Source organism: Anomaloglossus baeobatrachus, chromosome 1 (genome assembly GCF_048569485.1).
Source record: "Anomaloglossus baeobatrachus isolate aAnoBae1 chromosome 1, aAnoBae1.hap1, whole genome shotgun sequence".
Taxonomy (NCBI): Eukaryota; Metazoa; Chordata; class Amphibia; order Anura; family Aromobatidae; genus Anomaloglossus; species Anomaloglossus baeobatrachus.
Genome location: NC_134353.1, coordinates 819,098,194 through 819,110,230, shown reverse-complemented (window position 1 = coordinate 819,110,230; position 12,037 = coordinate 819,098,194). Strand labels below are relative to the sequence as shown.

At 42.8% G+C, this 12,037-nt stretch overlaps 1 long non-coding RNA gene across 1 annotated transcript in view; it reads left to right on the top strand.

Annotated features, from left to right (window-relative positions):
* The window catches only part of LOC142300791 (uncharacterized), a 156,966-nt gene that overhangs the window by 29,034 nt on the left and 115,895 nt on the right, over positions 1–12,037 (top strand). Inside the window, exon 2 of the long non-coding RNA XR_012752679.1 lies at positions 7,155–7,415. This is a non-coding gene — a long non-coding RNA (uncharacterized LOC142300791). The remainder of the gene's footprint in view (positions 1–7,154; positions 7,416–12,037) is intronic.

Here is a 12,037-nt window from a genome sequence, read left to right as displayed (position 1 = left end):
GGTGGCGTCACGAACAACTACCTCCATCATCCCCATCCCCAGCTTTATTGACACCGCCAGGGTCACGGTACCGAGCAAGGCCACCGCGGCGACCCAGGAGAAGAACCGCGGCCCAGTGACGGGTAACCCAAGACCCCGTGGGCACGTCATATGCAGTAAGTCTGAAAGAAACATATGAAAATATGCGGCTTCTGCAGTAAAAAAATCCATTACGAAAACTGCAAGTGGAAAACTTCTGGTGATCTCAAGGTAATAGCCTTGGTGCTTGGGTTGCAGCTTGGCTATAAAAAAATTCTGTTGTTGTCTCTGTGAATGAGACAGCAAAGACCACAAAAAAAAAATCACAAAAAATACTGGCCACCAAGAAACAGTTGGACTCCTGGAAGAAAAGATGTTCTGCATCATCCTCTGGTAGCTCCAGAAAATGTTTTCCTTATGCCACTCCACACAAAACTTGGGCTAATGAAGAAATTTGTCAAGGCGATGGATCATGATAGAGAGGGTTTTGCATACTTCTGAAACAAGTCTCCACAAGCCAGCGAAGCCAAGATCAAGGAAAGAATTTTTGTAGGGCCACAAATATGGGCAATTATGAAAGACACTGATTTTGACACAAAACTAAGCAGGACTGAGTTGTTCAGAAATGTTTTGGGGAACTTCCTTGGCAACCAAAAAACACCAAACTATAGAGATCATGTGACTGAGTTATTACAACTCAACACAGAATTGGGATGCAATATGTTCCTGAAAATACATTTTCCTGGACTCCCATTTAGACTTTTCCCCCGATAATTTGGTATCATCAGGACATTGTGCTACTTGAAGGCCATTATAAAGAGCAATGGAGCCCAAAAATACTCTCATACTACTGTTGGGCACTAAAAATGGATGTGCCTGCAACTAAATATTCAAGAAAGTTTAAGTTGTTTTTATTAATAATTAAAAAAAAAACTTGTATGAAGTAATTTCTGTTAAAAATAAACATTTTCAAAAATGTAAATGCATCTTACTCAAAATCCCTGCCCAATAGAAAAATTCTGACAGCAGATTTGGAATCAGGGGACAAAGTACTAGACTATTTCATGAATTTAACACAAAAAAGTAAAATTTTGAAGGACAGTGTTATGAGCTATTCAGTATGGTGAGCTGGACAACTCTTTTAAACTTAATTGGTTCTAGTATCGTCGTGTATACTGTAGAAGAAGTAGGTGGCCCTCACTGATCCATAAAAGTCCTTTATTTTGTTTCCTTAAAAACCATGGATGCAGGAGGACGCGGGCATCGCTGTGGATAACAGCCATTACGTGTGACACTTCACTTGAACGGTTCCTATTAATAGGACCCATTGAAGGGCATTGTCGTGCAAAACGTCCGTCGTCCACCGTGCTGCCTACGTCTTTCTGCACCCATGGTTTTTAAGCAAAGTAAAGGACTTTTATGGATTGGTGACTGTCACCTATTTCGTCTACACTCAGTTCTGTTATATCGTCTAATATTATTCAGAATATTATGGTGTGACACAGGGTTCATTATGACCATTTCAGCCTAGTATGTAAATGTTAATATAACCATAAATGGGTCTGTTTCGACTAATCTAAAGGTCTTGATACACATTAGAAGAATGTCTTGTGAACCCGCAAGTTTCTGTTGGAGCAACCAACCCTCTACTCTTTATTGCGCCTTCCTACTATCCCCAAAATCGATGATATTGTGGAAGAGAAGAATAAGACGGTTGGTCTTTTAGTATCTGATACCTTTGTTTCGCCACCTGTGTGAGTGCTTATGTGTATGGGAGAGATAGCTGTCAACCGATAGCTTTCTGCCAAACAAACAATATCCTGTGTATGCCCAGCTTAACCTCTAGCTTAAGATTTTGGAGACTTTGAAGAGGTGTCCCACTCAATAAGACTAGAAGAGGTTGTCCAACAATTATTATTGTTGGACAATATATATTTTATTCAAAAGCCTTCCTTTTATAGCAAAGTCAAAGTTTAGAGAATTGTCAGATGTTATGTCGACTACAGTTCTTAGTGAGCAAAATCGACAGGTTAACAGGGTCGAAGTTCTATACTGGTTGTTTTAAGCCAGTTGGGAAAGAGCAACTCACAATGTGTTTTTATACTCCATGTCAGCAGCACTGAAACGTGTCAGCGAGAATCTGATTCCATTTTCTAGTCTTTACATGGTGAGACTATGTGGCGGTGGGGCCCACAATGGGTGACTCTAGGAAACACTACAAGTATTGAGAAACTGTATTGATATGCTAAGTGGAAAAATGAATATCAAAGTGGAAAAAAGGATAGTCTTGTGTGGAATAGTTTGATGTCCGGGCTCCCTCCACCCTGCACTGGACGCGGGGGGGGTGATTGTAGGAGATTGATGTCATTTCCCAGCATCCTCAGCTCTAGGAGGATATATATATACATATATATAGCAGTATGAGGACATATTGATCCCTCCTCTGTTACTCAGTATTTACTAATTAAATGTCATTCACTCCGCATTGATCGTTCCCATCATCCAGACAAGACGACCACACTGGGAGTATGAGCTGTGTGATATATATATATACAGGGGTCTTTAAAGGAGCCTCGTCATAAATAACCCCCCTCCAGGAGATCAGAGGTGAATGTACAGTCATATGAAAAAGTTTGGGCACCCCTATTAATGTAACCTTTTTTCTTTATAACAATTTGGGTTTTTGCTATTTCAGCTTCATATATCTAATACAGTTAGGTCCAGAAATCTTTGGCCAGTGACACAATTTTGGCGAGTTGGGCTCTGCAGCCACCACATTGGATTTGAAATGAAACCTCTACAACAGAATTCAAGTGCAGATTGTAACGTTTAATTTGAAGGTTTGAACAAAAATATCTGATAGAAATTGTAGGAATTGTCACATTTCTTTACAAACACTCCACATTTTAGGAGGTCAAAAGTAATTGGACAAATAAACCAAACCCAAACAAAATATTTTTATTTTCAATATTTTGTTGCGAATCCTTTGGAGGCAATCACTGCCTTAAGTCTGGAACCCATGGACATCACCAAACGCTGGGTTTCCTCCTTCTTAATGCTTTGCCAGGCCTTTACAGCCGCAGCCTTCAGGTCTTGCTTGTTTGTGGGTCTTTCCGTCTTAAGTCTGGATTTGAGCAAGTGAAATGCATGCTCAATTGGGTTAAGATCTGGTGATTGACTTGGCCATTGCAGAATGTTCCACTTTTTTGCACTCATGAACTCCTGGGTAGCTTTGGCTGTATGCTTGGGGTCATTGTCCATCTGTACTATGAAGCGCCGTCCGATCAACTTTGCGGCATTTGGCTGAATCTGGGCTGAAAGTATATCCCGATACACTTCAGAATTCATCCGGCTACTCTTGTCTGCTGTTATGTCATCAATAAACACAAGTGACCCAGTGCCATTGAAAGCCATGCATGCCCATGCCATCACGTTGCCTCCACCATGTTTTACAGAGGATGTGGTGTACCTTGGATCATGTGCCGTTCCCTTTCTTCTCCAAACTTTTTTCTTCCCATCATTCTGGTACAGGTTGATCTTTGTCTCATCTGTCCATAGAATACTTTTCCAGAACTGAGCTGGCTTCATGAGGTGTTTTTCAGCAAATTTAACTCTGGCCTGTCTATTTTTGGAATTGATGTATGGTTTGCATCTAGATGTGAACCCTTTGTATTTACTTTCATAGAGTCTTCTCTTTACTGTTGACTTAGAGACAGATACACCTACTTCACTGAGAGTGTTCTGGACTTCAGTTGATGTTGTGAATGGGTTCTTCTTCACCAAAGAAAGTATGCGGCGATCATCCACCACTATTGTCATCCGTGGACGCCCAGGCCTTTTTGAGTTCCCAAGCTCACCAGTCAATTCCTTTTTTCTCAGAATGTACCCGACTGTTGATTTTGCTACTCCAAGCATGTCTTCTATCTCTCCGATGGATTTTTTTTTTTCAGCCTCAGGATGTTCTGCTTCACCTCAATTGAGAGTTCCTTAGACCGCATGTTGTCTGGTCACAGCAACCGCTTCCAAATGCAAAACCACACACCTGTAATCAACCCCAGACCTTTTAACTACTTCATTGATTACAGGTTAACGAGGGAGACGCCTTCAGAGTTAATTGCAGCCCTTAGAGTCCCTTGTCCAATTACTTTTGGTCCCTTGAAAAAGAGGAGGCTATGCATTACAGAGCTATGATTCCTAAACCCTTTCTCCGATTTGGATGTGAAAACTCTCATATTGCAGCTGAGAGTGTGCACTTTCAGCCCATATTATATATATAATTGTATTTCTGAACATGTTTTTGTAAACAGCTAAAATAACAAAACTTGTGTCACTGTCCAAATATATCTGGACCTAACTGTATGTGTATATATATATATATATATATATATATATATATATATATATATATATATATATATATATATATATAAAATCATTTTTAATATAAAAAAAAGTCATGACTTATTTTGAATATTTTTTTACATTTTATCCCCTTCTAATATTGTTTTACAATTAGCAGCATCATACAGTCATCTTAGCCAACATCTATCTTAGCCAACATCTTGTAGTAATGTCCCCCATCCTGTAGTAATGTCCCCCTTGTGGCCTGTATAATATGCACATCCTTGTTTCCTGTAGTTCTGTCCACCATACTGTAGCAATGTCCCCATCCTTATGCCCTGTAGTGTAGTAATGTCCCACATCCTTGTTCTCTGTAGTAATGTCCCCATCTTCTCCCCTGTATTAATGTGCCCCTTCCTTGTACCCTGAGTAATGTGCCCATTTTTGTGCCCTGTAGTAATGTGCCCATCCTTGTACTCTGTACTAATGTCTCCCATCCTTGTGCCCTGTAGTATTGTGCCCATTCTTGTAGTATTGTCTATCCTTGTGCCTTGTAATACTATGCCCATCCTTGTAGTATGGTGTCCATCCTCATGCCCATCCTTGTAGTATTGTGCCCATCCTTGTATCCTTGTAGTCTTGTGCCCATCCTTGTAGTATTGTGCCTATCCTCGTAATATTGTGTCCAGTAGTATTGTGCCCATCCTTGTAGTATTGTGCCCATCCTTGTAGTATTATGCCCATCCTTGTAGTATTGTGCCCATCCTTGTAGTATTGTGCCTATCCTTGTAGCATTCTTCCCAGTAGTATTCTGCCCATCCTTCTAGTATTCTGCCCATCCTTCTAGTATTCTGCCCATCCTTCTAGTATTCTGCCCATCCTTGTAGTATTCTGCCCATCCTTGTAGTATTCTGCCTATCTTTGTAGTATTGTGCCCATCCTCGTAGTATTCTGCCCATCCTTGTGCCCTCATCCTTGTCCCCTGTTATGCCACTCTTCACAAATGCAAAAATAAATAAATAAATTATTCTCACATTTCCTCCCGTTCCCTCCTATTAGGCTCCGTGCTGATCAGTGTTTGCAGCGTTTTGGAGGCAGCATGTTTCAGCTGCGCCCAGAGCGCTGGGTTGTACAGTACAAGCAGAGTGGATGGGATTTCTAGAAATCCCATCCACTGTGCGTGTGCGGCCTGCAACAAACACTGACCTGCGGTGCGGTTTTCAGAGTCGCAAGTGTCCTCCATACTGAGAATACAGCGAGGAGACCACAGCGCCCCGAACCCTCATAGTGGGTATGAGTAGCTACGGTCTCCTGTATTCTCCTGCGGAGGAGACTCGCGGCCCCGCAGTCAGGACCCGTCGTGTCCAGGACACAGCGGGTCCTGATGTGGGCACATACCTGCTTTTTGATGCCTGCAGACCCCGTGACGATCGTAGCTCTATGCCGGGCGCCGGCAGGTACAGTTGAATTATTTGCAGTGCCGCGCAGAGGAGCTCTGAGCACTATACCAATAGCCAATCAGATGCAAGGAGGTGACATCATACAGCGACATCACCTCCTTGCATTTGATTGGCCGTATCATTCATTGGTGTAGTGCAGACAGCTGCTCTGCGCAGCACCGCAAATGATTTAACTGTACTGTGCCTGCCGACTCCCGGCATAGAGCTGTGATCGTCATGGGGTCTGCGGGCCGCAAAAAGCAGCCTCATGGGTCGCATGGGGGCCGCGTGTTTGAGATCTTTGTTCTAATCGATGGCACTGTGTCCGGAGGTACCTGTATTGCAAAATTTAAAGCTGTGGGCAAATTAAAAATGAAAACTGGAAAACCTCATCCTTTATTCTGGATAAAGCTGGTTGTGCACGTTTGATTTCAATATGCCTGATCATTTATGCATTGATTCTTAAGTACTCTTTCAGATATCCGTGATCATTAGTTCACTCTTGAATTGCAATACAGACTGACCGCTCATCTCCCAAACCAACCATGACAGCCTCATAGGAATATACGACACTGTCATTCTCGGGTCGGGAGACACGTGGCCATCCAAGATCACGCCGATGCTCACAAACGTCTGAAAGAGCCCTATGGCTGATAAGGTGTGTAGCATCGACCTAGTCCACTGTTCACATTGAGAGTACATGTGCACTCATATGTATGGGTAAGGCTAGGGTCACATGACTGTATAAATAACTGGTTCGATTTTTATCCAGAGTGTGAAATTTTTTTTCTCACTTATCATATTTGTGGCGTCCGTGTACAGTTGTATGCAATCTGTTTCTTGTACAGCAGCAGTTGTTGACCATTAACAGTTTCCTATTTTACAGAATTGCAATGTATCTGTAAATATCGGCTCCTATACTGTGCCAACTGATTTTTTTCTTGCACCCATAGACTGGAATGGGTGAGTCGCATCTGGTTTCAGAGTAAAATTGTGCATACTGCCATTTTTTTCACAGACAGATTCTGCAAGTGAAATAAATCGGTCATCTGCACTGCCTCAATGAATAACATGGGCTAGTGTCTTATCCAATAAAAAATCATATAGCACGCGTCTGATTTATACAATCATCTGAACGAATGCTCCCGCTGGGAGAAATAGCCTAATAATCTTTTCGGGCCACATGTATTTTCTCTAAATCATTCAGTGTATTCATGATATCTTTCCAGCCTGTCCATGCACAACACACACCTTGTGGTTGATGTGATAATTGGGATAAAAATGTCCAATATAAAGCAACAATTTCTAATATGGTGAAAAATGTTTTAATTACAGTATGCATTATTTATTTTTCAGTAATAATAAAAGTGGACAGATCAGATCTCGAGTGATCCAGCAACTCAAGAAGTATTATGAAAGGGGTCCGAGAAGGAGAGGATGTCGCACTCATTATGGTAGATACCCTGGCTGCAAATGTAGAAATTACAAAAGGAGTGAACTAGCTATAGACTTGATTATATTCAGAGCAAATAGTCGGCTCCGATCTTGTGGTTCTTTACTAATGAAATCAACATTTACTGAAAAAAAGGTGTTTTGGTCACAGTTAAGTATATGAAGGTATGTAATTATCGTCATCTGTTTAACAAACACTGATTGTTCTACTAATAATTGGGATAAAAATGCCAGATAAAAATCAACAATTTCTAATATAGTGAAAAATCTCCTTTTAATTACAGTATGCATTATATGCTTTTCAGCAATAAAAAGAAGTGGAAGGATCAGATCTCCAATTGTCCAGCAACTCAAGGGTTATTATTAAAGGGGTGTGAGAATTGGGGGATGTCGCACTCATGATGGCCTAATGTATAATCTACCCTGTCTGCAAATGTAGAAATTACAACAGGCCTGAACTGGCTATAGACTTGATTATTTTCACAGTAAATAGCCGGCTCCGATCTTGTGGTTCTTCATTCCTAATGAAATGAACATAACTAGAAATAAAGGTGTTTTGGCCACAGTTAAGTATATAAAGATATGCAATTATTTTCATCTGTTTAACAAATACTGATTGTTCTACTAATAATCTGCACTTTTGGGTTCACAAAATCCAATCTTCAAAATGTATAAAATGTATTTAACATGTCAATGTATCTGCAAAAACAAATGTGTTGTTCTGTGACTGCACCTGTATTCCAGTTGGATAAAAGGCGGTGATATACATAATAAAAAACAAGAAAAATAGTATAGTTACCCACAATGAATAAATCCCAATAACAATCCAACTATACATTACATTGGGTTTGTGAATGTGGCAGGAAATCTTTTCTTCTGTAACTGAACCTAAAGTTTCTTTAGCTGGCTATAGACAATGCACCAACCATCCGATGCTTCCATTTCCAAAGTAACTTCCTCCACTTCACAGTCTCCTGGTCTAAAAGTATGTGTATATATAATATACACTGCTTATAATATGGTCTATATACATTACTCTTCTGCCTGCCTTGCTTCCCTTCTCGCCATTTTCCCCACTCCGTATTCTCCCCCCATCCATTTTTCCCTATTATAATATATACCTAAATCTGTTGGTTTACCTAGTGTATGATTAGGTTATTAATGAGGTCCTCCCTTGGCCTATCGATCCAATAAATTGGTGTGACATTATATTGATATTTTATTACTTATATATGACGTATTTACAGTAATATATATCTGTGCCCATACCTTTTTATCTTTCTAATAAAAATGTATGCATTTATAGTAACAAAACATTTTTGTACATTAATAGTGAATACCAGTCTATAGTCTTATACTGAATAACCAGCGGGCAATATCGGCTAATTGTAGTGGAATGTGGAAGGCAAGCAGTGATATTGTGACACGCACACTCTGACCAATCACTGCCCACATATAGACAGTTATGTGATTGGCCGGAGATCACTTCCCGGAACGCATCTTTTTGATCACTTGGAACGCTCGCGGTACTCCTGATGAAGTGCAGGAGTTGACTTCCGGTTTGTAACATGAGGCGCGAAACGTATTAGGCTGGTTTCACATCAGCGGTATTTTGCCGCACTGCCAGATTTGGCACAAATGTATTACAGTTGACAGGCATGGTCATGTGACCGGAGCATGTGACAGTATGTGACCGGAGCTTGCCGCGATGCCTGTGAACTGTATAGAACTGTACCGCATTTGTGCCGGATCCGGCAGTGCGGCAAAAGACCGCTGATGTGAAACCAGCCTAAGATGCCTGCTCATGAGCCTCACTATAGACAATGGGGCAGAGAGCCTGGAGAGCATACATGGTTATGGCGGTAATGCCAGATGTTGCATGGCGGATGCAATATAATGGTGATGTGCTCTCTCTGGCAGTACATAAGTTCTTAACTCTGTGTATACCTGCCGAGACATCAGTGCTTTGACACCCCTTCTTTTATGTGATGAGTGTTAGGGTTACCCACAGGGATATTTAAGGGACAGTCCTCGTTGACTATGGGCTCCTTTATCGTTGTTTTTTAGAGTGTCAACCTCCATGATAAGGCAGCAAGCATATGTATAGGTGTATAGACGTAGGGTCAGGATTTACTATTATATGACCCCATCCCTGTTAACCTGCTGACTTGCTCCATGTCCCTAATTATCTATACGGTGGCTCTTTCTTTTGATGAATAGAATTGTGTCATTTAGCTGCCTATCCTGATATTTATATATTAAGATTATCATTATTATCTGTGCATCATTTTTTTGCAATGAGAATGTTTTTAAAAAGATTTAATAAAATTTGGTATTTTAATACTATAAGTGGTGAATTTCTTATCACAATCTAATAATACACACCATAGTATTCCCTTTTTTCTGTGAGGCGGTATAACAGTAAGTAGAATTATAAATACCGTAATAAAAGAAAAAAACATTTATACGGCTTCAGAGTGAATATTGCACCTCTTTTTGTTATCTTGTGAGAGGTGGATGTATAATCAATGGTTCTGTGTCTGAAAATACCACGCAGAGTTTAAAACGGTATGCGAATTAAAAATAAAAACTTGAAAATGTCCTCTTTCATTCTGGATAGAGATGGTTGTACATATTTCATTTCAATATGCCTGGTCATTTATTCTTAATTGTTCTTAAAGGGAACCTGTCAGGTCCAATATGCACCCAGAACCACAAGCAGTTTTGGGTGCATATTGCTAATCCCTGCCTGACTGTCCCTGTATCTAGTAGCATAGATAAAGAGATCTTTAGAAAAAGTATTTCTAAACATCCTTTATGATATGCTAATGAGCGCAGGGACTAGTTGCAAGGGCATTTTTTCCCCTGACTAGTCCACCCTCTTAGCATGTTAGTATGCCCACAGGGGCATGCTAACATACTATTCAATGCCCATTGCCCAGTGTTATCAGCGGTGACATGCATACCTGTGTCCAATGTCATCACCACCTCAGATGCCGGGTTTAGGCTCAGTGTGCATGATCAGAAGTCACCAAACTTCTGGTCATGCGTACTATGAAGCCGGGTGTACCTGTCCCGGCTTCAGAGAGGTCTAGTGTGCATGACTGGAAGTGCCAGTACTTCTTATCATCCGCAGTGATCCTAAACCTGGCATCTGAGGCAGTGACAACAGACACAGGTACACGCGACACTGCCGATGACGCTGGGTAATGGGCATTGAATAGCATGTTAGTACACCCCTGTGAGCGTGCTAATGTGATGCCCTGGACTAGCCAGGTAGTCACATACATAACAACACACACACACCCACCCTAGGCAGTCACACCAGCCAAACCAAAAACCCTTGTTGCCTCCCTCCAGGGTCTGATGTCCACACCAGGTGGAGCGGAGCCAGGCGGTTGACCCCACCCACCGAGGAGTTCACAGGCCTGGAGGCGGGAAGAGCAGTCAGATCAGTTCAGGAGGTGAAAGTGAGAGGTCATGAACTGCAAGTGTCTGGGTAGGAGCCCAGGCACTGACAGCAAGGTTGGCAGACGGTGGTGGCCGTCTGCAGGAGTTGGTGGAACTCCGCAGAGCCGCAAGGACCGGGGTCGGGCGTCGGCCCGCCGGTACTGTACCGGGGAACGGAGTGAAGCTAAGCACACAGGCAGGGTCATCGGACCCCGACCAGGCTTGGAGCCGCCATCAATAGTCAAATCCGAATGTGACAGGAACCCCAGGGGTTTCTCAACTACTGAAGTCCCGATTAAAGGCAACTGTCCACCCAGAGAGGATATACAGCCACCGCCACAGGCTAGAGATCCAAGGGCCAGCACCTGCGGGCAAAACGGGCTCCTACGGCACCTATACGCCGGGGAGCAGACTACCGGTGGGCAACCACAGGAGTCAAGAACATTCTCAAAGGTGCAGGGAAAGACAGCCACCATCAGCCGTCCGGGGAGAGCACAACAACAACACTGCAGCCGGCTGCGGGACCTGTCCATCCGGCCGTTTTGGTTTACCTATGACTCTGTCAGTGATTGTCTGAGTGAGTACACCAGTGCCGTCCGGCACAGCGCCGCGCAATCCCTGCACCCCAGCCATCCGGCCTCCCCGTTACACCATCGGGCCCCGGGATCACCAACCCCCCTACCCACGGAGGGGACAACATCTCAGCTGCACCCTACTATCTCTCCCGGGATCCCCGTTACCAGCAGCGGTGGTGCCATTATCACCAAGACCCGTGTGTGGCGTCACGAACAATCTCCCTAGACATACCATCCCCATTTCACTCACGGGTGAGGAGCGCTGCTCGAGTCCCCGGGCAGTAGCAGCAGAAGCCCCGGACCCGAGCGTGGCGAGCGCGTCCCCTCCGCCCGCGACACTAACATACTAAGAGGGCGGACTAGTCGGGGGAAAAAATGCCCTTGCAACTAGTCCCTGTGCTCATTAGCATATCATAAAGGATCTTTACTAGAAATACTTTTTATAGATATCTATTTATGTATGATACTAGATACAGGAACGATTATGCAGGGAATAGCAATATGGACCCAGAACTGCTCGTGGTTCTGGGTGCATATTGGACCTGACAGGTTCACTTTAAGTATGATCTCCGGTGTGATCTCTGATTGCAATGCACGTACTGACCTCTCATTTCCTGAACCAAGCATGGCAGCCTCATAGAAATATATGAAGCTGTCATGGTCGGGTCTGGGGACTGCACGGCCAATCCATGTAGTGCGATCTGAGATCAGTGATCATCAGTGTGATGTCTGAAAGAGTGTAAGGCTGATAAGCTCTGAGCA